At 40.5% G+C, this 26,196-nt stretch overlaps 1 protein-coding gene across 5 annotated transcripts in view; it reads left to right on the top strand.

Annotated features, from left to right (window-relative positions):
• C1QTNF7 (C1q and TNF related 7) overlaps positions 1 to 26,196 on the top strand; it is a 106,430-nt gene that overhangs the window by 19,055 nt on the left and 61,179 nt on the right. Inside the window, exon 1 of one of the 5 annotated variants that reach the window (XM_072805393.1) lies at positions 13,523 to 14,377. The exons of 3 other annotated variants lie outside the window; for them this stretch is intronic. The gene's annotated coding sequence lies outside the window, so the exon portion shown is untranslated. Of the gene's footprint in view, positions 1 to 13,522; positions 14,378 to 26,196 lie in introns of those variants that run through there. One more of the 5 variants, XM_072805377.1, reaches the window with a different exon arrangement.

Raw genomic sequence — 26,196 nt, 5'->3', positions numbered from 1 at the left:
TCTGCATATATCTGCAAATGACCATGAAAGCACCTTGAGTATTGATTTGTATTCACCAATAAATTTCAGCAAGTAGGCAAATTCACAAGTACAGAATTTGAGAGTGTATCTAAAATCCTTTCACATACTTTATATATGAGACATAATATTTACACATAAAGTCAGCCTAGCAGAGCTCTGGTCAATTCATATCAACTCAGTATTTATCTAAGACCTGCAAGTATTAACTAGCCCAGAAGACACAATGGTTTTCAAAAAAAAAAAAAATCTATTGTAAAGTTGGGTCTCTTTTTCTCCAAAGGACATAGACCCCAAATGGAATTACTACTGAGACAGCTTTCCAAGATACTACATCAGCCTCTTGCATATTTTAGCATTAAATAATAGAAAACTGTCTTCCTGTTGAATCGGATTCTCTTTCTGGAACTTTTCTGAATTGATCCTAGTTCTGTCATTGGGAACTATACAGAACAAGGCCAGCCCTCCTTCCACATGGCGGTCTATCAAATATTTGAAGGCATTACCAGTTCCCTCTTCCAAGACAGTGATGTTCATCACTGCCATCCCTAAAAATGTCCTTATTTTCACCATCTTTGTCATTTTCTTGGAATATGCTCTAATCCATCAGAAATTAACTGCTATCACCCACTTAGGCCCTAGAATAAAATGAGTAGACTCAAACTCTGCTGATAGGACAGTTAACTTAAGTACTTTCACCGGGGTGTAACTTGGCAGTATATATGAAATTCTTTAAAATAGGCATATCCGGGGATCCCTGGGTGGTGCAGCGGTTTGGCGCCTGCCTTTGGCCCAGGGCGCGATCCTGGAGACCCGGGATCGAATCCCACATCAGGCTCCCAGTGCATGGAACCTGCTTCTCCCTCTGTCTGTGTCTCTGCCTCTCTCTCTCTCTCTCTCTCTCTCTGTGTGACTATCATAAATAAATAAAAAAATTTAAAAAAAAAAATAAAATAAAATAAAATAGGCATATCCTTCTATGTCTTAAAATTTATTCTAAGTAAATACTGAAATTTTGTTATAAGGATGTTCATTACAGGGTTCTTTACAATTCCAGCATGTGGTAATAATCTAAACATCCAAGAATAGAACAATATTAAAGAAAGTATGGTACATCGACAGCCATTAAAGACTATGTAGCCATTAAAGTGACAATGTGAACAAATCTACATCAACTTACATAGCTATTTATATAATCGTAATACAAAAGACTATAAAAGAGTGGGTAAAAAAAAGAGTGGGTACAATCTGATTGAATTTTTATTAAAACATCCATCTACACTTCTAGAAGTGAAGAACAACATTCGCAAGAGGTTAACGCAGGCTCTTGAAGGTTTAACTCCAAGCATTTCCCTTCTTCTTCATCTATTTTTCCTACAATAATCTATTACATTTATAGTAAAGAAAAACAATTCTATGTAATGTTTATAAAGATTAAAATTAAAACAACTTTGGTACTTCCCCATTGCTTCCAGCAAAGAGTCCAAACACCCTGGCTTGGGACATGAGACCTTTTATGATCTTACCTCTTAGAGTTCATCTCCTAAAATGCCACACACACAAGCACATTCTAAAATGCCCCAGATATGCATCACTCTGTTCCACCTTATACCTTCTGCTTGAGATATCCTCTAGGTTTCAAAAGATATGGGGAGATAATTCAAAATTACACCATTGACAAATGGCAAAACCAGTCCAGGCTGCCTGTCTCTGGAACCCATGCTGTCCCCCCATGACCCAGATGAAAAACTGAGACAGTCAAGGTGATATTTGTCTAATTATCTTTGTGCCATATTTAACCTCAGCATAGGCAAATACTTAACACTGTTTATGACATTGGGGAAGAGAAAAAGCCCTGAAATAATGTTCTTTCCATTGTCCTATAGACAGAAAGTCAAAATGATTCCAGAAGTGTGTTTCTCCCTTTTGATAAGGATGATTGAGGGTATTTGGAGCAATATCTTAGCCAGACATTAAAGCTCAGTTTGCAAACGTATGCCCTGTTTAGTCAGATTTCACTAATATGGTCTACTTTGACTTCTTTGTCTCTTTCATTATAAGAATGTAATATTGGGTTTCAAAATCCAAATGGCATAAATAAATTCCAGATGTCTTCCCAAATCCCTAAATCTCCCATTAGAATAAAGAGAGACACAGCCATACATGAGTAGGTGGTTACATTTTAATTCACTGAAAAACTGAAAGGATCTCTGAGCAGTTGGTCAGACTTTCTTCCACAGAAAAATTACAGGAACTCTTTTGAGTTTCTTAAGGAGCTGAGTCCTCAAGATTTACAGCCCAACTGTCTGACATATGTTCTGCTTTATTTCTTCCCTCAATGGGTGAAACAGTGTCATTGTGAATGCAGGGCCTCAGGGCCAGGCTTCTCAATTCCAATCTAACTGGATGACTTTGAGCAAGTCACTTAACGTCTCTATTCCTCACTTTTCTCATCTGCAAAATGGGGATAGTCACGGTATCTACTTCGTGGGGTTGTTGGAAGAATGAATGGGTTAATAATTGAAAGTATTTAGCACAGTCACACACAGCAAAATGCACTCATTATCACCTAATAGATATGTTTCTGAGGAGCTGAGTGAGGTCCTCAGTGGCTAAAAAATCCCTTTATCTTTTCCATCTTGATAAGTAGGGTAAGTCTCTTTAACCTTGCATTGAGAAGACTCTCATCCTTCCTTCTGTGAGTTACTAACAAGCTAACTTCAGATGCAAGACCTCCTCCCCTAAGCTTGGCCGAGGCCCACACATGCAACTACCTGAGTCCACGTCCCTGATTTCAATGCCTGGGCCACATCATCCCACTGATCTTGCATCCAGGGCAACTCCACACATGAAAGTGTAAAACCTCTGTCTTCAGAAGATTTGTGGAGGGAACTTGACATCTCCAATTAACTGAAGGAGATTATATCTGTAAAACACCAAAGTACCATAGCAAGTGCTCAAAAATCCTAGTTTTCTTCCCTCATTTCTCCTTCACCATTAATGATGTTTGCAAGAAACACTTACTCATACCCGTAGAAGACCTTCATTGCTAACCTTCAAGAAAGAACTTACAGTCTGTATATCCTTCAGCATCTCAGCCTCACACCTCTAGACCACACATCCGTGCCAGAGGGCAACATTACAAATCTGGCATGATTTAACACTTGGCACGTCTTTTTTTATCTCTCCACAGCAATGAAAGCTTGTGAGATATTCTGATATTTACAAATCATGTTCACATACATCACCTTCCTCACTCTTTGTCTCAACTCCGTAAGTAGGTATTATTATTACTGTTGTTGTTGCTACTGCTATCATGATAATTCTGCATCTGGGAAATTAAAGCCTTAACAAATGAAAAAACTTGCCCTAAATTATTCAGCTGATCTGTGACTCAGTAAGATTTAAAACTGAATTCTCTGTGTTGCCATTCTGTGCTTTCTCTTCTACCGAACTCCACTGTTAGAATTATAGGATTCAAGAGTGAAAACCTTAAAAGAAGTCTCATTAATTCTTTGCTACATCTCTTCCACTGGATGTCCTTTTTTTTTTTTTTTTTTTTTTTTTTTCATTTTAAGCTTTTGATTTTTCTGTTTTCTCTGATGTTGCTATGGCTGGCAAGTTCAAGCTCAGTCTCACGGCTAGGCTGGAGCTGTTTCTATAGCCTATAATGATTGTGTGCTAGATGGTTGGTTTAAAAAAAAAAAAGACATGTTTAATTGGTGTTTTCTTTCAGGCAGAATTGTGTTATACTGTGGCCAAATAATGCCTCATCTAGAAAGAAAAGAAATGAACTATTCCAGAAAGTTTGTTCAGAAAGGAGCCAAATCTTTTGCAACAATGAAGCATTATACACAAATCTGAAAATATTTCAGATTGAGAACAGAATGGGAATGTGAAGTAGAGCTGTGTCAGTTAGGGAATGTGCTTGACCCCATGTAACAGAGGCCTGGCCAAATAGGGGTTTATGTTTTTCATCTACAATAAAGTTAGTTCGGAGATACGTTGTCAAGGGTTAGTATGATGGCTTCTATGTCATCAGAACCCAGGTTCCTTTCTGCTCTTACATTCTAGAATGTGACTGTCTTTATCATTATCACGAGACGTCTACTTTACATTAACATCATGACTGCATTCTTGGTAAATGGCAAAATGCAAAGAACAAGATCTAAACGGGTGACACCAGCTGTCTTTATTTCACGAGGCTTTCCCAACAACCTCTTCCATCAACCTCTGCATCCTTGCTTTGTCCCAGCAAGGTGGTCACATGGCCTTCCCTGGCCATAGGGAGTCTAGGAAGGGGGCATTACACAGTCACACTGACTCCCCAAACAAACAGGGTTTCTATTAATACAAAAGAAGGACAAGATGGACATTGGGAAGGATGTTGGGAAGCAACCAGCAGAGTCTTCCAAGGCAACTACCATTTGCTGAGGACCCTCAGTGTGTTAGGCACAAATTACGACAAAACTAAGAAATAAATAACACTACCCTTATATTAGACACACAGAAAATTATATCCACAGAGATTTAAAGAGTGAAATGAGAGTCACTGTTCTCAGAAAATTGCTATGTGGATTTTTCTCATGTGACAATGCCTGGCATAGAGTAGACACTCAAAAATGGTTTCAAACATTTCCCTTCCCTTTGTCCTCTCTCTCAATTGAAATTAGAGATGCAATGCCAGCTTTCGCTTGGAATGTCTTTATATTTGCATTATCTAATTAATCTTGTTATGATCTAACTATGGCTACTATTTTGGCCTGAGTATCCAAATCCCCCAACCTTTGGCAAACAGCACTGCTGACTCTATTAGATTATGTCAAATATTTCCTGCTTAATATGTTCTCTCTTCTTGATTGACTCTCTAGAGCTATAATTATACTGTTTTCACTTTTAATTTCATCAGCTAGGATATAAATATATAAATAGTCTTTGGCTTAGTGGCTTATCAGCCTCTTCATGATGCCTGGCCCTTAGTAGGGGCTCAATGATATCCACTGAATAAATGAATCCCAGCTTCATCATTTACCAGCTGTATGATCTTGGGCAAGTTTCAAAACCTGCCATGAGTAAGAAAAAAAATAAATATTTTTTGTTGTTACAAGCCACTGAAATTTGGGAGTCATTTGTTATGCTGTAATATTATAGCTACAATAACTGATTACTACAGCCTGCAGTGGGGGAAGGGAGTTCATAGAATATAAATTTTCAGTAGATAATGCCAAAGGCATTTACTATACAAGAGTATCCACATCATAACAAGACACATTGTTTTTCTAGCATTCATTACAATTAACAATCTTGAATTATAATAATCTCACATAAAATAAATGCTTAAAAAAATGACACACAAACTTTCCCAAATCATACTGAGATTTTTAGAGCATGGATAGATCACTAATGTGGAAAAGAAATGTTTTCTGTGCAAACATCATTCTGCTGCATCAATGAGCAAGCATATGGGATGCCAAAGATTCAGAAAATGCCCTGAACGCTTATCTCACTGACACAGCTGCGTTATAAATGTGTTAGGTTTGAGTTATGGGAAACAATTAACAATCTCTCTGTAGAGAGAGTAGAATGGGTAAAGAATCTCTCTTTTGTGAGGCAAAAATTGCATCTCTTGATTTTCAGTGAAATCCAAAGCTGGAGTACATTTGGAAATCTGACATATGATCGCCTGGAGCTTTATCCCTACCAAAATGTAAATACGTACCAGAATACAATAGAGTTTTCCATCTTGCTTGACAGTCTTATGTATTTGACTTCTTTTCATGAAACAGCCAATGAAACAGGAATTTTGGAAGCCACAAGCAGGTGTTTGGCACCATATATAAGTCATATGTAGGGTGTGAGTCACAACCTAGTACCTTTTCAAGGCATTTGTCAAAAAGCAAAGGATAGGCTTAAGAGATTACTTTTTTTTCAGGAAGCATGAACAACTGGAAATGTACTTATGTACCTTGGAATCAAACAGAGCTGGATCTGATTCCCAGGTCTCCTGTCTAATAAATGTGCAACATTAGGTACATCACTTATCACCACTGAGTTTTGTCCTCATCTGTGAAATGGTAAAAATAATACTTAAGTTGAACCAAGTGAAATTGCCATATTTGCATTCAAAAGAAGTCGAATATTAGCAATTTCATATAGCTCAACCTATACCTGTACAGGACTGAGTTCAGAATAGGAGGCCAAGCCCATATATGTCTACTAGTCACAACTCCTTTGTTGCACATGACAGGCACCCTACTCAAGATAGCTTAAGAAAAAAGAGAATACATTAGCTCATGTATTTGGTCAGTTTAGGAAAGGTGTTAGCTTCATGCATGGCAAAATCCAGGGGTTCAGATGATGCTCTGGATTCTCTCTCTCTCTCTCTCTCTCTGGACAGGGTGACTAAATCTTAAATAGAAGCAAAAGGGACTTCTCTCTCCCAAGAGCTGTCTTTCTTGGGTTACATGCTCACCCCTACCAGTCACTATTTCCAGATGTGTCAGATGGCCTACTATGCTTGGCCCAGCCTGGTTGACTTTTTTGCTTCAAGGGAGGTAGCAGGAATGAAGGGTACTAAATATGACAGCCAAACTAAAACCACATAAGATAGGGAAAGTGTTAACCAAAGAATATTGGGGTGCCAGGTAGGGAAAAAAAGATATCCATTACATTGTGTGCAATATTTAATACAGATCCTGGCATGCAGAAAGGACACTAAAATTAGCTAAAACATTTCCTACAGAATATTCAAAGGACATAAGAGGTAATATTTACCCAAAGATAAGTTTTCATCTGAAGATATGGTGACCAACTTTTCTCAATTTGTCCAGGACTCTTCTGGTTTAGTACTATAGGTATCATGCCCTGCACAACTCCTCAGTCCCAAGCAAACCATCTTGGTTTGTCTGGACTATCCTGTGTTAAAACTGTAAGTCTCACATCTGGGGAACCCCTTAGTCCCAGGCAAACAAAGACAACTGGTCCCCCTGCCCAAACATGGCACTTGTAGGTATAAATGTTAGCAGCATTTGAAGTCTTATTAAGTCAGTTTATTAGTTTCTGCATCATTAGAAAAATAATGTAGTGTGGTACATCTCAAACTGGAACTGGTCCTATGGGAAAAATGAATAGATCATGTCTGTTTGATTTAGAGTTATAGGATCTGTAACTTTGCTCTTCTTCCCTCTGCTTTGTTTTTCTTTTGTTGTGTCTTCTTTTCTCCCTTTTTTTCTTTCCTCCCTTTCTTTCTTTTCTTCTTGCCTTCCTACTGATCTTCCTTCCTCCCTTCTCTTATTTTCTTCTTTCTCTTTTACTTTCTTTTCTGGTGACATATTTACCTTTCAAATTACATATGACTTAGATTTTGTTGGAAATCTTCAAAGGAGCTATTATGTGTTGTTTGACTGAAACAAACAGGCCATAGTAACTTCATTTATCCTGGACAATGCACCAAGTAAATGGAAATTTCATTGCTGGTTAAAACAAGAAGTATACGTGCGATTACAAGGAATTTGCAGAGACAGCACGGCCACGATGTAGATAGAGTGTGATTGGGATGGCGGGGGGGGGGCGGTTGCGCGGAGATGGTGATGATTGTGAAATCATTGGAGTTTGGAAAGGCTTGAGATTGAGTTCTTCCAAAAGCCATTTCAGTTTAAGTGTTTACATAGGGGTTACATCTACTACTATTGGAAATTGCTAGGATTTGGGAACTCTTTCTTCTTTTGAATCAATATTATCATTAATTAAGCAATGTAAACCAGGAAATCCTTTTTGGTCACAAACTATGCTTTGAAGCCAGGCATGCATTTGAGTGTTTTCAATCAAAACCTTAAAGTAAAAATAAAAAGAAAGCAATTTCTCATCTTCAAAGGAGAGCTATCAGTGGGGGAAATCGTTTTCTGAATTGTACTTCGGAGAATGATGTGAATTTTGTTGCCCTGATTGAAACACTGAAGTTCTAAAGAACTAACTGCATTTCAGAGTCAAAAGCTCCCTTATAACAAGGTTCCACCCACAAGTCGGGCTCATTGACTTGGGACTTCCACATTTGGGTTTTCCAAATATGAGTACTCACGTCCCTTTCACAATTTTTGTCATTACATGGCACCACTTGTGCCTTCTTTTTACCTAAAATTTTGCTGCAAATTTATTTTTTTAATAAAATAGATTAAGCTGATGCAGCCAATACAGCTTGTTAGGGCTTGTGAATAATCTTTATAGGAAAAAGATTTTTGTCACTTGCAAGAAAAGCGATATACTATGGAGGCATTGAATAAAGGCTAGAGGACTCACTACCTCGCCTTCAGCTTGGTTCTACCTTTTGGTAGCCTTGAGATTTGAGACAATCAACTTCAATTTTTGACCTGTGTAGTTGTGAGGATTAATTAATTGAAAGAATTGATAAACGGTGCTAGCACATGACAAATATTCACTAAGATTCTCTTCTTAGTCCATTAGTGAAGAGAGAAAGCTTGAATAGTCCTCTACCTCAGAAGAGACACTTTGGGGGGAATTGTGTCTTAGCTAGGAAGGGACAAAGGACACAGCATCACTTTGTTTCTAAATTGGCTTCTCCCAGACTGGATTTTTATGACTTGTGGCTAGTGAGTCAAAGGTAATAATCAGGAGGGGGAAAATAATATTTTACCAAGATTTTATGACTCCCTCCACAGGAGCTGAGCTGATTAAGAGCTCAAATGAGAAAACACAGCCAAGAGTCAGAGAGAGGCTGGGATGCCCTTCCTCTAAAGAAAAGCCAGCATCATTTTGCTGTCATAAGGATTTTAGATTTTTTTTTTACCATTCTATTCTCTGATTATTTTTAGTATACAGACTATTTTTAGGGTACTTTTTTTAATCTGGCACTATATTGAAAGTATATCCTTTCTAAAAGTCTTTTAAAATTTGCATGCATCATTTCGGTGTACAATTGTACTATCTGCCAAAAATGATGTTTGTTTCTTCTTTTTTTAAAGATTTTATTTATTTATTCATGAGAGGCACAGAGAGAGAGAGAGAGAGAGAGAGAGAAAGACGCAGAGACACAGGCAGAGGGAGAGGCAGGCTCCATGCATGGAGCCGGATGTGGGACCTGATCCTAGGACTCCAGGATCACACCCTGGGCTGAAGGTGGCGCTAAACTGCTGGGCCACCAGGGCTGCCCTGTTTCTTCTAATCCAATCCCTGTACCTCCCATTTTTTGCTTCCTGTGTTATTACATGTAAATTATTTTACCACTATTAGGGATGATTGCCCTTTCTGACATACTATGGTAATGACTTTGAGAATGTAGCCACTAAAAACCCAAGAATAGCTAAAAATATTCCATAGTAATGTGTAGGTAATGTGACAATGCCTTGGACAAAGATAATGGATTAAAAAAGCATACATGAAAAAAACGTATAATTGAGCAATATTTTAATTGAATAAATGAATGAACAGAATGGAATGCAAGAATCAAAACTTGACTATAAGGCTTCAAGTATGAAATGACATGAGGAAATTATTGTTTGTATCCATCAGGATTCAGTTAAGAAACTAAAAATCACTCTAGATAGGGATTGAAGATGCAAAATCAAAGCCTTAAACAACCATTGAAAGAACTGTAGGCAATCTATACACAGGATCAAATTTCATTGAACTATACAGCACACAAGTGAATCCATGCAAAACTGGTGAAATCTGAATATGTTCTACAATCTAGTTATTACTGTTGTACTGATGCCAACTTCTAGTTTTGATATATTACAGTGATAAAAGATATCGCTATTGAAAGAAGCTAGTTTTTGTCTAATTTGGTTTTTATGCAACTTTTTTTTTTTTTACAAAATTCTTTGAGTCTATAATTATGTCTAAATTAAGAAAAGGAGACTGTGGGGACGCCTGGGTGACTCAGCGGTTGAGCATCTGCCTTTGGCTCAGGGCATGATCCTGGAGTCCTGGGATCGGGTCCCACATCAGGCTTCCTGCATGGAGTCTGCTTCTCCTTCTGCCTGTGTCTCTGCCTCCCTCTCTGTGTCTCTCATGAATAAATAAATAAAAGCTTTAAAAAAAGGAAGGAAGGAAGGAAGGAAGGAAGGAAGGAAGGAAGGAAGGAAGGCAAGCTGTGGAACCAAGAGTTAGAGAGAAAAACATGCTGTTTTCCTGGAAACCCAGAGTGCAGGATTTCTGGAAAGCCACACTAGTTATGTGATTCCAGGATCTTGCCCAGAAGCTCCTGCAAACCTTACTATCAGTTGACATATTTCTGCCTTTTACATGACTGTGAGTGCCTTCATTGGTTGACTCTAACCAGGGAATCTGACTGCAAAGGTTTGGAGAAATTGAGTTTCAGGCTTCTAGTCCCTGACCTCTAGGAGAGAGTAGAAAAGTCCAGGGATAATGCTGAGTTAAAAACTTATATCCCTGCTCACTGATATTTAATAGGTACTATTTTTGGCTATCACCTAGTCTTTGAAAAGGAGATTAGAAGAAGAAAAGTGGTCAAACTTTCCAGTATGCAAGTAAAGAAAATTCATAAATAATTTAATTTCCCAGCATAGTTTCTCAGTCTCTCTGCTGAGCTATCTTCATCCAAAAGGACTTGTAATAAGCAAATTTTTATAAGCTTTTTCCAACTTCTAGAACAATTTCACACAAAATCTTTCATTCGCTTACCAAACAAAGCCGAGCAATAGATAGTAATGAAAACAGAAAATAATGAAAAAGATAATACTTACCTAGAACTTACCTTATCACATTTCCTTGCAACCCACCAACAAAAGTGCATTCCTTGCAGTCCTCTATACGCAACACGTTGTCTTTCCATGTCTTTGCACATGTGGCTTCTTTAGCTGAGAATGCCTTTCCTGGTACAAATTCCTCCTGGCAAGCCCTATACCTCCTCACACCCTGTTCATCAGGGTCTTGTTTTATCTCTTTCCTGAAAGAGACTGAGGCTAATGGAATATGAACAGGCAGTCCCACTGTGCAGAGGGCCAAGCCATGCTACCCTTTCAGGAGTCCAGGGGTTGACCAGCAGGCCAACAAGTATGACCCAAGATCTGTTCTTCAGTTACCTCTCTTTACTCCAAGAACCTCACTCTTGATAAGCCAAATCTAGTTTCCCCATGCAAAATATCAAGGACAAAAATTAATTTGGTAGCATACAGAGGGCTTAGTAAGAGTTTACCCTTAGACTGTGGTCTCAGACATGTGTTTGCCAGTCATTCTATTATTGCAAATGAGTCTTGTAGCTCCTCCTTACTATTTGTTTTCTCTGATTCGCCGATTCCTACTCCTCCCTTCCTTCCCTGTAGGTTCTCATATTAGTGGTCTAATGGCTGGAGATACTTCAGTGAGCCAAACACCCCTGTCCGCAGTGAGCGTACACACCAGTGAGAAAGACAAACATGCAGCTATCTTAGAAATAATATAACTACTTAAACAACTACTACAGCTATCACCTACAAAGTTTTACAAAAGGCAAAAAATTTTAAAGGGGAAGGTTAAGATAAGTCTAAGGGAGAGCTAGGAAAGGTGAGGGGCAGGTCAAAGAAATCTTTCCAGAGGTAAGAATCCCACTTGAGTTCAAACTGATGAGAGGGATCTACCCACATAGAGGAGGCTAGGGGGAAAGCATAGAGAGAACAAGAACATTCTGGGCAGAATCCCCACAGCTGTCAGTCTGAACTTGGAGTGGGGCCCCTGGGGGAAACCACAGAACTCCCCTCCACTTCCTCCCCTCTTATGGTGTGCTGAGTAACACCACCCTGTCACAAGGCAGCAGAGGTCAACATTAGCAGGAAGGAAACAGAAGTCTATGGCTCAGAATCCAGCAGAGAAGAGAAGGAGGTGGAGGCAGACTGTGTCATGGAAAGAACATGGTGCTGGTCATCACAGTTTACATGTGGACACTGCCACTTAGTAATTTTGTAACCTTGGAAAAGTCACCACCAGCCTCTTAGAGTTGTTGTGAGGATTCAGTGAAAAAGGAAAGGAGTAGGGCCTTTGACGTGCTCAGCAAGATTAGCTTAATGTGCTCACTTTCTCCAGGTTTGCTCTGAACTGAGTTGTATCCCCTCAAAGGTCATAAGCTGAAGTCTTGACTTACAGGGCAATGTGACTACAGGTAGTCTTTGGGGGGTAATTAAAGTTTAGTGAGGTTATAAGGATGGGACTCTGCTCCAAATGAACTTATAATAAGAGGGAGAGGGAAGCTTCGGTGGCTCAGTAAGTGAAGCAACTGACTCTTGGTTTTGGCTCAGGTCATAATCTGATGGGTCATGGGATGGAGCCCTGCATCAGGCTCTATGCTCAGCAGGGAGTCTGCTTGAACCTTCTCTCCCTCTGTCCCTCCCCCTGCTCACTCACTTTCTCTTTCAAATAAATAAATAAATCTTTTTAAAAAATAGAAGAAGTAGAAGAGGGGGAGAGAGAGAGGGAGATCTTTCCCACTGTCCATCGTGTGGGGACACTGTGAGAAGTAGCTACCCACAAGCCAGGGAAAAGGCTCTCACCAGAACCCAACCATGGTGACACCCCAGTCTCAGACTTCTAGCCTTCAGAACTGAGAAAATTAATTTCTGTTGCTTAAACCTCCAGTCCATAATAGTTTGTTATGGTGGCCCAAGCCAGCTACAGTAAAGCCCAGTCAGAAAATTCCTCTTACAGATGATGTAGTGCAAATCTTAACTGCAATGACATCCAAGAATGAATTTATAAAAAGGCAAAGGAAGGTAATGGAATAACTGATTAGGCTCAGGGGCTTGAGCATTTTCATAAGTGAGGCTGATCTCGATCCATCGCTGTCTGGCTGTGACTACTCACGAGATGCACACAGCCTCGCATGTGTCAAAACTCTATGGAGAATTTTCTATGTGGTTGAGTAAAGTGTTTTCTCCTTGTTTTCATTCTTACTGTTGCATGAAAGATGGAAGAAAGACCAGTAGTGGCCAGCACCAAGAGACAGCATGACAAAGGAAGAAAGGCAAAATATACTCCTTAACAGGAGAAGGGAAAAAAGTCCAAAAACCCGGGATCCCTGGCACCAAGGGGTGTGAGCCAATACCACAGATGAAATGGAAAGAGGTGGTGGCACCATTCCATCAACACTGCTTTTTGCATGAAATGCTATGCTGAACGCTGGAAAATATTACCTCACAATTTCAAAGACTGCAAAGGTTGATAAGCACTATAGCCATCAAGATTCCATTTGATCTCACCTCAGCAAAATTAGGCAAGCCCAGCAGGACAGGGCTTATGCCCCCAGAGAGGAAACTGTGGTTTGGACTGCTTCAATGGCGTTCCTTGGCTGGCAAGTGTTAGAGGCAGTAGCCAAGCCTCGATTTTCTGATTTCAGACCCAGTGTCCTTTCTGTGGCAAATGTCAAGACATGCTCTACCTTTGCATCTGATCTTGACCTGGTTTTCCTAAGCCAAAGGCTTTCTTCCTATCCTATCTCATTCCCTGACCAACATTCTCCTCCCCCAAAACTTCACAGTATGGCTTCTTCCAGAACATGAAATAACACTGAATGGACTGTGAGAATAGAAGAAGAGAGAAGAGGAGCATGTAGATCAAGTCCTCCTTACAAAATCCCGTATGTGGTATAGTGGCTTTCCCCCTTGACAAGTCTCTCCCATAGCCATCCCCATACTGTGATGCCATGCAAGGATGACTGCTATTCTGATTCCCACTTTGCACCTATGAGAAACAGGCTCAGAAATATGAAGGACCTTGCCCATGACATGCGTTCTAAAGATCAAGAGCCAGATGTCAAACCTTTGTGTCCACCTCCACCTCCCTATAGGGGACAGAGCTCTGACATGCTGGCCAGGAGGCTCTTGGTTGCCACTTCTTTCACTCACTTTCCATGTGCCCCTGACCGAGCCTTGTAAACTGCAGGCTTCCTTTCCTTCCACTGTAAACCAAAGGGGCCGGACTGCATGGTCTCTAAGAACGTTCTCTAAAGTGGCTGGTAAGAAAGCAATCACAAATATTGGAACAAATATTGTCCGGACTCTTTGTGCTATTTCCCAAATATGATTCAGGGAGTGAGCCAACAGATAGAGGAAGATATTTGTTTTTGCTGGTGAGGCCGACAGATCCTTCTTTCAAGCCCGATCAAACAAGAGGTCTGTGCAGGCCACAGCGTCATTGCACGTCATGGGCCTTGCGTGTTCCCTCTCTCCCTGCTACTGCTCGAAGCCTGGGAGAACGCTTTTGAAACCAATCAGGAAATTACTTATCAATCTGAAGCCCCACAGAGTTATGAATGCTCCCTGCTGCCAAAGGGAAGGGGATTTCGAGTGAAAGCTCCACATCTGTGCACAGTAGAATTCAAAGACTCCAGCTGTTGGAAGGTCTTGCGAGCAATGTAAGTAAACAGCCCTCTCTCCCGATCGAAGTGAGCTTCTTCAGGCTTTTTTTCTCCCACAGATGAGTCTTTTGGCTCACGTCGGTGTTGAGCTGTCCTCTCTCTGTTCATCTATGAGGTTTGGGGGTGTTTACTGCCTGGGGCTTACTCAGTGAACCATCTCCTCTGGGGGATGCTTCTGCTGAAGAGAGAGAAAGTGAAAGTCGTCAGAATCGGCTTTGCTTTGGAAGGGTTAGTTTTTAAAAGAGCCCTTGACTTGGCAGTTCTGCTCCTTAATGGTTATAGATCCATAGTCAAGAGGAGCATGAGGCTGACATGAACACTTGTGTAGGCTTCACCCTGAAAAGCAGAAGAGTCATCGGGCCTGGCCTACATAATTCAAATTTAAGGTGTTCCCTTCGTTTGGATATACTGCAGGATTTTAATCGAGGAAAAAGGGAAACATTAAAGCTAACACTGTCCGGTGAGATTTCCTTGCACAAGTATAAATCTTGTGTTCAGTTCAGTTTGGGTTGGGGTGCTGATTTCTATACTTTTTGTTTTATTAAACAAGTGGGCTCGACATTTTACATTGCTGTGGGGAGGATAATGCATTCATTGCAACACATGATCGTAAGCATCTAAGCCGTGTTGGTAAAACTGTGGTTGGTAAAACTTGTATTAATAGTGATTATGTGATGGGATTGCTTCGTTTCATACATAATGCATAGTACTGGACTGTATTTCTTTTAAAGATATCTTAAATCAGATTGTGGTTAAGGATTGGGAAGTAATTACAGGAATAGAGCTAATGTGAAGGAAATAGCTCTGTTTTAATCAACCTTTGTTCCCTGAGACCCAACAGCTTCACCAGGAACTTAAGTGTCCTTTTCCAAGGGTCCCTTATCAAGAACCCTATGGTTGCAGGGAACTCATGTCCCAAGATCTCAGACTCTGCCCCACCGTCAGACTATGTAACCTGCACTATGGCTTGATTCCAGTTTGAATAATAAAGGCTCGCTCTCATCTTGGTTCTTCTACTCCCTGGAAAGCTCCCCTGAGCACAAGAACAACTACCCTTAACTCCGGTTGATATCAGGCTTCCTTTCTTGCCTTTGAACAATCTTGATTCGTGGTTTGATGCCCTGTGATGGCGAGACTGGTCTTGTTCGCAGTATGTTAGTTACTTAACTCCTCTGTGCCTTGGCGCCAGCACATGCATAAAGAACATCAGAGGGTCAGGGAAAAGGGATTTTTAGCTACTAAGAATTTATAACAGCCTGTTTCCTATGCGGACGCTGCCCTCACCCCTACCCCAGAGCAACTTTAAGTCTGAGGAGATCTCTAATTTCTCGCCTTTACTATGTGTTATATACCTAATCTGAAAGCAATGAAAACAAAAGGTGAGATGATGTTCCCCTTCTAGAATTAACATGTTTGTAGTCTGTGCAGCCCAAGCCAGCTTTCATTTTTGTGACAATAATTAAATAAGTCTGGGCACTGGCTATAGGACATGTGGGGTGCAATAGAACATAAAATGGAGAGATACATATTTGGAATGTGAAAGGAAATTATCCAAATACGGGGAAACATTTACTGAGCATTCACCATGCAGTTGTCCTTCTGCTCACCCTACCTCGGGTGGTCTTAGGAGCGGGCAACTCACTGGTTAGGAGTATTGACTCTGCAACCACAGCACCTGGGGCACATCCCAGAGTGGCCCATGCATGGTCACTTAATGCCTCTGTGCCCCGGTTTCCTTACTATGAAATATGGGTAAAAACCATGGGACTGGTGTGAAGGTTGAGAGTTAGTTAATATAAGCAAAGTATTGTTTTTGTCACTCTTGTAGGAGAAACTGAGGTTAGGGATAGCTAAGGAACTCGCCCACAGCCACACAGGTGATGACTGGCAGGGCTGGGATTTGGGAGTAAGAGATCTGGCTGCATCATGGTGGAGAAAGGCCATGTTTTTAACTACTACCAGCTTCCCTTGCGCCAGTGTTCTTTTGTGTGCATACTTTTCCAGCTCTCACAGTGTCTTCTGGGTAAAAGTGACTGACCATTGCCCAAGAAGATTTCAGACAGGGAAACAAGCTCAAGACCTAAAGCTCACACACTTAGAAATCAGCAGCACTGGGAACTAAGTGCAGACTTTGGAATTCCCAGGCCTGTGGTCTTTTCAGGACCCCATGCTCTTGATGGGGGTCAGGCCCATACTGCCCCTTGCAGGCAAGATGACCATACTAAGCATCAGTTAGGCCCTTGCCTGTGCCTGGCCGGATGTCTCATTAATTAAAGCAAGCTCGGGGCCCCTTTGTTAGTAATTCTTAGAGGATCAGATGTGCATCAAAGTTTGACAATCACTCTCCTCAGCCTGTTCTGTAATCTGGAAAAGCATGAAGATTGCCATATCCACCTGAAGAAGGTAAAAAGTTCTGCCAAGTATAAGAGACAGGGCATTTTCCTCATTCAAATTTTTGGATTACCCTGTGGTCAGAATCAACCTCATTTCAGAGTTATTTACTGCATTGTTTATATCTCAGTGCTTTCTTCATCTTTCGACACGCATCACCTTCCAAGTCCTGTGACCATCTGAGCTTTGTGTTGTCAACCCCTTTGATTGCACGAGCAGATTTCCTTCTCTTTGTCGACTTTTTATTCTAAATCAGTACAGCTCAGTAGAATTCATCACCATATTAGAATAAAGCGAGCTATTTGTGTAATATGAGAAATTTACTCAATAAACTTTGCACAGAGAAACCAGCAACTTGGAGCATTTATGGTGCTGAATAAAATATAATGAGATTGATTTCTCTGCAGACTACTGCTGCACAGATAGAGGCAAGCCAAACGTGTTCTCAAAACATGTGCTGGGAACTTCAGCTGCCTCGGAAAGAGGTTACAGAGGGTGTGGGGGAACAGGAACCACTGAACGCTGGAAATAATTTCCGGTGGTGGCAAATATCAGCATTTGAAGGGAAATAGCCATGGTTTTGAATTCTGGCTTGATCACTTTCTGACCACAAGACTCTAAGTGCATCACTTACCTCTCAAGTGTATGTAACAGATATAAACAACCCAGCATGGTGCCCAGCATAATGGGTGCCCAACCAACAGGGATTCTTTTTCTCTTTAGCTCTGGTCCGTTCAATCCACAAATATTTATTGAGCACCTATTACATGCCATGCATTATTCTAGATATAGCTATGAACAAAAGCCCAAGTCTCTCTCTTCATACCTCTAGAAGAAATAGAGAAAATAAAGTATGGTGATGAGATACAGTGACCCATGACAAATCCACAGGACTCCTTTTAGACCTGAAAATCTGTTCTGTCATTTTCTTTCCTCATCTCAGCATCATATGCTAGGAGTAATTGTATGTAAAGGAGAGAAAAATCTCTGAACCAAAGTATACTACAGTTAATTCTTTCATCCCATCTCCTGGATGTTTTTCAAAATGTTCTTTCTCATCAAAGATAAATCAGTAGGCCCTAAATGCATGAAGATTAATTAATAATTCTTAAAAAGTTCAAATCATCACAATTCCTAGGGATTACATTGTTGGAGAGGAGAAGAACCACCGCATGGCAGATTTTTAGCGATGAATTGTGCAGCTTCACAATGACTTCATGTGTGGCTTTGAGTCTGAAACTGTACATATGTTAGTGCAGCCAACACGCAAAGCTGCCAGAAGTCGGCTGATCCAACACTCTAATAGCCAAGAGTCATGTGTACAGCTTTGAAAAACAATCCATGGTCTGAAATGTTTCCTTTCTTAAAATGGTACAGCAAACCTCACTTGGGTCTGAGACAACATCTCTCCATAGCGAAGGTCACAGTGCAGATAACTTGTACCAGAGGAGTCTTTGTCTTTCAATCAGCCAACTATTTGTAGCCAGAATATTATTGGATGTAACAATACAGATGATTGTCTCATTACTCCATTATGCCTTTATCACCATAATATAAATGGCCTCATGGACCCACGACTTAGAATGAAAATGTTGTGTACACGGCAACACAAAATACACAGGTCAATGTTTTCAATTTCCAAATACAGCTCTGATATTTTTCTGTTTAATGTATAAAAACGTTGTTTCTCCAAAATGCAAACACATTTCTAGAAATTGTTTTGAAAACAAAGCCCAAAGCTAAAATGCAAGAATGGAAAAATAAGAGCAAAGAGGATGAGATTAGGACAGTGAAGTTAATTAGCTGATGACAGAGGAGGTTGTGGGTTGATTCAGTGATGCTCCTTTGGGTTCAAAGCAATCTCACTCAGAGGATGGTGGTGAGCTGCCATCCTGAGGGGAGAGAAGGGGAAGGGAGCTACTGTTGTGCATGCACTTTTATGACAGTTACTACTCTTAGCATTTTACATATATGAGGTCCTCGTCATGACCCTTGTGTGGCTGTTATTTGCTTGTTATACAGATGAGGAACTGAAGCTTGGTGCAGTTAAGTAACAAGGAAGTTCAGCACCAGCTAGGAAGTGGCAGGACAACCTGAATCCAGGACTGCCCTGCTGCACAACCCACTCTAGCACTATGCTGGAGAAAAATAAGGGTTTCTCCAACCCCACCCACCCCCCACACACACACATGCAATACACATTCTATTTAAGTAAGAGAAGAATGTTCTGTAAGTTTTTTAATGTTGAAATGGCCTCCTGAGGCAAGAGGCTGAGGAACTGTCTTCTTTGGAGGTCTATTAAACCCAGATTGGTTATCGTATATGTCTGGTATAACTTCAGTGTGGTCCTTCCCCAAGGTGAAGAGAAAGACAAAATGATTTCTCAAGGTCCTTTCTAGTTTCTCCAACCAAAAGCCAACTCTATATCCATACAGGGCAAAATGGTGGTGACATGTCAAGTCTAGTCATCCTACTCTTCCTCCCTGACTCCATGCTGAGTGCTTTGGCTGGAGTGATGGATATCCAGACTTTCTGGAAGTACCACAGTCATTCAGATCACAGGTTCTGCTGCTCTCTTCCCAACAATCAGGGAGGGAACCCAACTCTGTTCTGGTTTGTGCCCAACCAAAGGAATACCATTCCAGTGAATCTATTACCTAATTTAATGGCTATATTTCTAATGTTTCTAAACTACAAATCAGGATCAAACAGGCATAAAAATGGAACATAGTTAGAAAATAGGAATGTCTTCTAAAATTCTGGCTACCATGTGTATCAGTTAGGATTGCATTTATCTGTAAGCATCAGAAAATCTAGTTCCTTTCACATATAAGGGGTTTATTTTTCCCCACACAAGAAGCCGAGAGATAGATGATCCAAGGATGATGTAGCTATTTCAAGATGTCACCAGAAAACCAGGCTCCTTCCATCTTTTTGCTTCACTTGTGTTGGTTAGCATGTGGCATTCGTGCCCATGGTCGTAAGACATCTGCTGCCCCTACAGGTGTTAAGTTCGTATTCCAGGCAGGAAGGCAAAAACCTTCTTGCCAAACTTTGCTTTTTTATTTGGAAAAGGAAGCCCTTTTCCAGAACTTCCCATGTATATGGGTACCCCTCAGTACAAGGAGATCTGGAAGTTTGTGTATTCCACCTTTAATACAGAAAAAAAGCATAGGGAAGGTGGATGGGGTGGGTAGGTTTTGAGAGAGTCAAACCTACAGTACTTGTCAAAATATTCCACAGTTTCCTATTTCTGGAAGCAATGAATTTGGAACTTGATACATAAATAAATCTTACATAAACATTTGCTAGTTGTGTCTATTTTGGTACTTAAATTTGAGGATGAAATTATTTTTAAAGTGGTAAAGGGCAGGTAGGGGCAGGATTCTACCCAAAGTACCAGAAAGCAGGGAGAAGAAATGGTTCTGAGTGTCAGATCAAGGTCTGAATTCTAGTTCATACCCTAATTAGGTGTGGGATGTCTATAGGCCTTCATTAATTTATATTTAAAACAGGGATAATTGGGCTCAGTCTGTTGAGTGTCTCAGTCTTGATTTCTGCTCAGGTCATGACTCAGAGTTATGAGGTGAAGCCCTGCATAGGACTCCTGGCCCAGCAGGGAGTCTGCTTGAGATTCTTTCCCTCTACCCCTTCCCCGGCTTGCTCGCTCGCTCTCTCACTCCCTCTCTCCCTCTCTCTCAAAATAAATAAATAATTTTTTTGAAAAGTAGGGGTAATAATAGCAACCCATTATTTTACCTGAGAGTTAAATAAGATATGTAAACTATATATCATATAACGAGTCTGACATTAGGCATTCAAAAAATGATAGTTCTCTCTTGCTTTGCACCTTTTCTTCAGCAATTGCATAAACTTCATGAGCTAACAGTTGAAAAAATCAGTTCTTTGATTTCAAGAGATTAGAACAAATCCACTGAATGGTGTGTAGCCTTGCTCTATCAATGCACGCCAAGATTCTTTCATTTTGGGCTTCATCACATTATCTTAGCAAACCAGACAAAAATGTCCAAGTGATTTTGTTTTCCAAACTGCATCATACACTTCAAAGTGCCATCTGCTTGTGACTTGTTACAAAACAGTCAACAGAGCCATTTGGTGACATTTTAAAAAGTGACCAGTGTTTGTTACCAAGGGACATAATTCCTAGAATTTGTGCAATTTGTTCTGTGTTGTTGAGATGTGAAGTAAAGCCTGCACAGAAACTCTCAGCTGTTTCAATACATTATCCTCATCTTAATCCCCGAAGCCAGGTCTTAAAATGCACTTCTTTCCATTTTAATTATCTTCCCATGTCACTCCAACCTTTCCAGTCAAAGGTGGATATTTAAGGCTTATCACCTCATATTCACCCCTGCAAAATTAAAAAGAGAAAATGAAACAAACCAAAAAAGAGTCCACTGCTTTGCCAAGTCAAAACCCATCCATCAGCCAAAATCTCATTTCTGCACTATGGTCAGGTAGAAAAAAATGATAGAATGCAACTCAAAGTCATTGGCTCTTGTTCACATATGAGTGAACCTTGTAAAGTCACCTTTAGCAAGCCATTTAACTTTATTGTCCCCATCTTAACCTGGAAAAATTAATGAACATCCCAGCCCCTTCCATATCACTTGGTTGATATAAAGACCATTGAGATAATGTGCTAGATGTGCCAGTCAAAATAACACATGATATACCCAAGCTTATTTTAGCATTTCCTGTCTATTGTAGTCAGTTTGTACTATACCTAATGCATAATGAATTGTATGACCTTCTCAGATTCCCCTGTGATTTTTCACCTCATTTTCACTTTTCTTGACAAGAGGCCATTGCTCTTCCATACCTCAGCCTGAATGTAGCCAATTCTTCCTGGATTCTACTTGATTTCTCACTGTTCAAACTAAATATCCAGCTCACCACCTCTTTTCCTGGCCAGAATGAAGCCAAATTCATTTTATGTTCATTGAATGTATACTTATTTGTTGGATCAGAAATCATCCAAAGAGACAAAAATCCCTGCCCTCCTTGAGATTACATTTCAGTCCTCTGGCCTCACCAGTGTAGGCATACTGATGCAGACACCCCAAAGTCAACAAACCAATGTTGCACTCTCTTCTGTCGTTGAGATCCTTCCCCCAAGTGTTTCTATGCTGTACTCACATGTGCTCATGAATTCCTACACAACAGTCACCATGTAAATCACGGTCCAAATCATAGTCCTCTATGCAAATCATAAACCATTAAGGTCCAACTTGAGAATGGTAACATTCAAATAATGGATGCAATCTCTTGTTTTCTCAAAGCTGATTGTCTTCATGCAGCCAGAGTGTTGCTAAGTTCTGGGCAGAAATGAAGAGAAATCCACTTTCCCGTGGTGAGTCACCTGGCTCCAAAGTAGTTGTGCTTGTACCCAGAGATTAAAATCTTTACTGGTAATATCTTCCTGAAAAGTTTTCCTGGAAACATTTCTTTCAACATCTGATATTAACAACCCTCTCCGTAAAGGCTTAAAACCAGTCACTGGGCAGGAAATTGAAACCATTCAGATATGTGTGCATACACATCTCCACACCTCCTCACCTCTCCCTGATGGTCAATATCTAGCTTCTAGTTGTCCTTAGCCAGAACACTCTAGAAACCAATGAAATCTGGGCAATCTATTTAAAGTGTTGTCCCTTCAAATTAGTAGAGTTTGGAAATAGTTATTCCCATCTACTCCTAAGCACAGATGCCTTCAGGTAGCAGTTTCTGAGGTACCCTTAGAAAAAGTTGGTTTGCTTCCTTCACCCTTTATTGGTCCTGCAAGTTGCCTTTGACCTCACTGGTCCAGTCTCCTTGGAAGAACAGAGAGGTATGGTAGTTAGAGGTGGGTCAAGGAAGCCAAGTGAAGGTTATCTCAGAGTGGAAAAGACTTCAACTAGAAACAGACTGAAAGTAATCAGCCAGGAGTAGAAGTTGAAGATAGTAGAGAATAAGAGAAGGTATCAGAACCAGGTAATCTAAGAGAAACAAGCAGTAGGTTGAAACAACCCCCAGGGGTGGGCTTGGTTTTGAACAAGCATGGGTGCTGCCTCACATCAGTGTCAACTGAGACTGGTGGGAAGCGAGTGAGAATGGATAGGAATGTGGATAAATTAGGGATGATAGAAAAATTGAAGGGATCTTGATCATGCTCTGTTTTTCTCTAGGAGGTTGGAAATGGGATTATTGCTTGAGATAAGGACAGTGAGCTGCTTAAATGTGTACTGCAAGTACCCAGCCCAGTTCTCATCATGGAGAAAGCACTAGGAAAAAAATTATATTTACTTCTTTTTCCTTTGACAGATTGAAATCTATAGCAAATGTTTATCTCTAAAAGACATCACATAAAAATAGCCACCATGACACCAGCCATATATTTTGCATTTTAAGTGAAATACATGAGCCTTCCCGAAACTTTTATTTTAAACTCTAAACTATAACGACCTCTCTACACTCATCTCAGTTTTGAAAATAACTTGGCTCAAGTGCAGACTGTCAGAGAAGTGCAGACTCTGACCACACATATTCTCTTTCTGTGACCCACAAGCCTGGAGAATGTTCTGGAATCTTGCCAGCAAAGAGGTGTGTGGAGGAAGAAAGCTGAACTCTTAGAGCTTTTGATTTCAGTGCTGTAAAAATGATTCCAGACATGACAAATGAGAGGGAGATAATCTAAAACATGGATCGTTTCCATGTTTGCCCTTTGAAGATTTTAATAAGCATCAGCTTTCTTGGGCCAAATCAGGTTCTTAGCTTCCAAATGTTTCAGATTTAGACTGTCTTCCTTTGATTATTTGAAATCATAGGGTCAGTTTGGGAAGGTTTCATGCTCAAACTTGAGGGCAGATGGCTGACAGACCACAGCAGGTAGTGGCCTCTGAGGGGATCAGAGGTTCTCCTTCTGCTTGCCCTACTACCCTTTGCCCACAACATGATGGGAAGGATCATGGGTGTGGATAGACCAGGTCCAGATTCAGCCAGGTTCGAAGGTTCCCAAGAGGAAATTTCTCTCTTACGAACAAGGGTTAGGAGTTTGAGATTTCTTGAACAATTTTTTTTCAATCTCTCTCTCTTGTAAGTAAGTATTGGTCTCTTTGGCTTGTCTTTTAAGAATTCTGATCACCCATAAGATCAGTATAGTCATAGGGAGCCAGTATTAAATAGTCACAAAGTGCCTGGCACTATTCTAGGCACTCGGGACAAAGCTGATATCAAAACAGACCAACTTCCTCCTCTATATCCTACAGTCCACTTGAGGATTAGAGAGACAAAGACAACAAAAGATGTGCCTGTCAGGAGGTAAGGAAGACAATGAAGAGGGAAGTGAGTAAGAGGGAGGCAGGTGTGCTATTTTAGAAAGGTGGGTCAGGGAAGGCAGGGGCCACAGAAAGCCAACACTTGAGCAGAGACCAGTAAGGTAAAAAGGAATGAGTCATACCAGCATCTGGGCAAAGAGCATTTTGGGCTGAAGAGTAACAAGCTGGAGAGAAAGCATGATTGATGTCCCTTGGTTCATTCCAGAAGTAGGAGGATGCCAGGTGGCTGGAATAAAGTGCATGCTGGATGTGAGGTCAGAAGGGAGTGGAGATCAAGCTCGCCTAAGGCCTTGCAAAGGACTTGAGCTTTATCCCAAGGGATGCAGGAAGCTATTGTAGGGTTTTAAGCATGAGAGTGACTGACATGCTCTGACTTAAATTCTAAGACCTGTCTAAGACTCTGTTTGGGAAATGGATTGTTGGGTGAATGACATCATCCCTGTTCAAGCTCTCAGCAGACTTGTCAAACTTATTATTATTTCAACAACAATAGCAGGCTCGGTTGATAAAGAATTCACAGACCAAAATAAAATGGACATGCATAAAAATTCTGACAACAATCTACTACCTCACAGCTTATATTTTACATTCCATTGCTCTGCTTGAGGGCAGACTAACCCCATCACAGCACAGTAATAAAATGTAATTAATTTGATTAAGGACATTTCTATTTGTGGCATTTTATTTCACCAGCCAGAAAGCTGAAATACCAGACTGCTTTGTTCAAAACTAGACCTGAAAGCCAATGGAAAAGTTGTCTGTTGCATTTGTTTTCCCTGGACCTGCCTTTCCTGGTAATCAGAGTGATATCCCCCAGAATGTGGGAAGGATGTTTGCATCCCAGCCCAGCTCATCAGGGTTATGGGGTCCTACTTTGGCATTTGTGACCAAAGCTCTAGCTGTAACAAGATGTTCTTTTTCCTGGCCTCGTCTCTTGTGCATGGGACTCTTTGGGGACTGGGGATGGGAGGCGAGAGGCAGGCTAATATAAAAACAAGCTAATTGAAGACTTAGATGTGAGAAATCATAGATCCCAACCAAATACTGTTTATCATCATTGGTAGCTTTTATTTATTTACTTCATCAACAAAAACATGTCCTTACTATGAGCCAGATGCTATTCTATACCCTCAGGACTCAGCAACCAAAAGCACAAACAAAAATACCTGCCCTCTGCAATCCCTATCAAAATACCATGGACTTTCTTCAGAGAGTTAGAACAAATTATTTTAAGATTTGTGTGGAATCAGAAAAGACCCCGAATAGCCAGGGGAATTTTAAAAAAGAAAACCATATCTGGGGGCATCACAATGCCAGATTTCAGGTTGTACTACAAAGCTGTGGTCATCAAGACAGTGTGGTACTGGCACAAAAACAGACACATAGATCAGTGGAACAGAATAGAGAATCCAGAAGTGGACCCTGAACTTTATGGGCAACTAATATTCGATAAAGGAGGAAAGACTATCCATTGGAAGAAAGACAGTCTCTTCAATAAATGGTGCTGGGAAAATTGGACATCCACATGCAGAAGAATGAAACTAGACCACTCTCTTTCACCATACACAAAGATAAACTCAAAATGGATGAAAGATCTAAATGTGAGACAAGATTCCATCAAAATCCTAGAGAAGAACACAGGCAACACCCTTTTTGAACTCGGCCATAGTAACTTCTTGCAAGATACATCCACAAAGGCAAAAGAAACAAAAGCAAAAATGAACTATTGGGACTTCATCAAGATAAGAAGCTTTTGCACAGCAAAGGATACAGTCAACAAAACTCAAAGACAACCTACAGAATGGGAGAAGATATTTGCAAATGACATATCAGATAAAGGGCTAGTTTCCAAGATCTATAAAGAACTTATTAAACTCAACACCAAAGAAGCAAACAATCCAATCATGAAATGGGCAAAAGACATGAACAGAAATCTCACAGAGGAAGACATAGACATGGCCAACATGCATATGAGAAAATGCTCTGCATCACTTGCCATCAGGGAAATACAAATCAAAACTACAATGAGATACCACCTCACACCAGTGAGAATGGGGAAAATTAACAAGGCAGGAAACAACAAATGTT

Source organism: Canis lupus, chromosome 2 (genome assembly GCF_048164855.1).
Source record: "Canis lupus baileyi chromosome 2, mCanLup2.hap1, whole genome shotgun sequence".
NCBI classification, from domain to species: Eukaryota; Metazoa; Chordata; class Mammalia; order Carnivora; family Canidae; genus Canis; species Canis lupus.
This window is presented reverse-complemented; position numbering and strand designations above follow the sequence as displayed.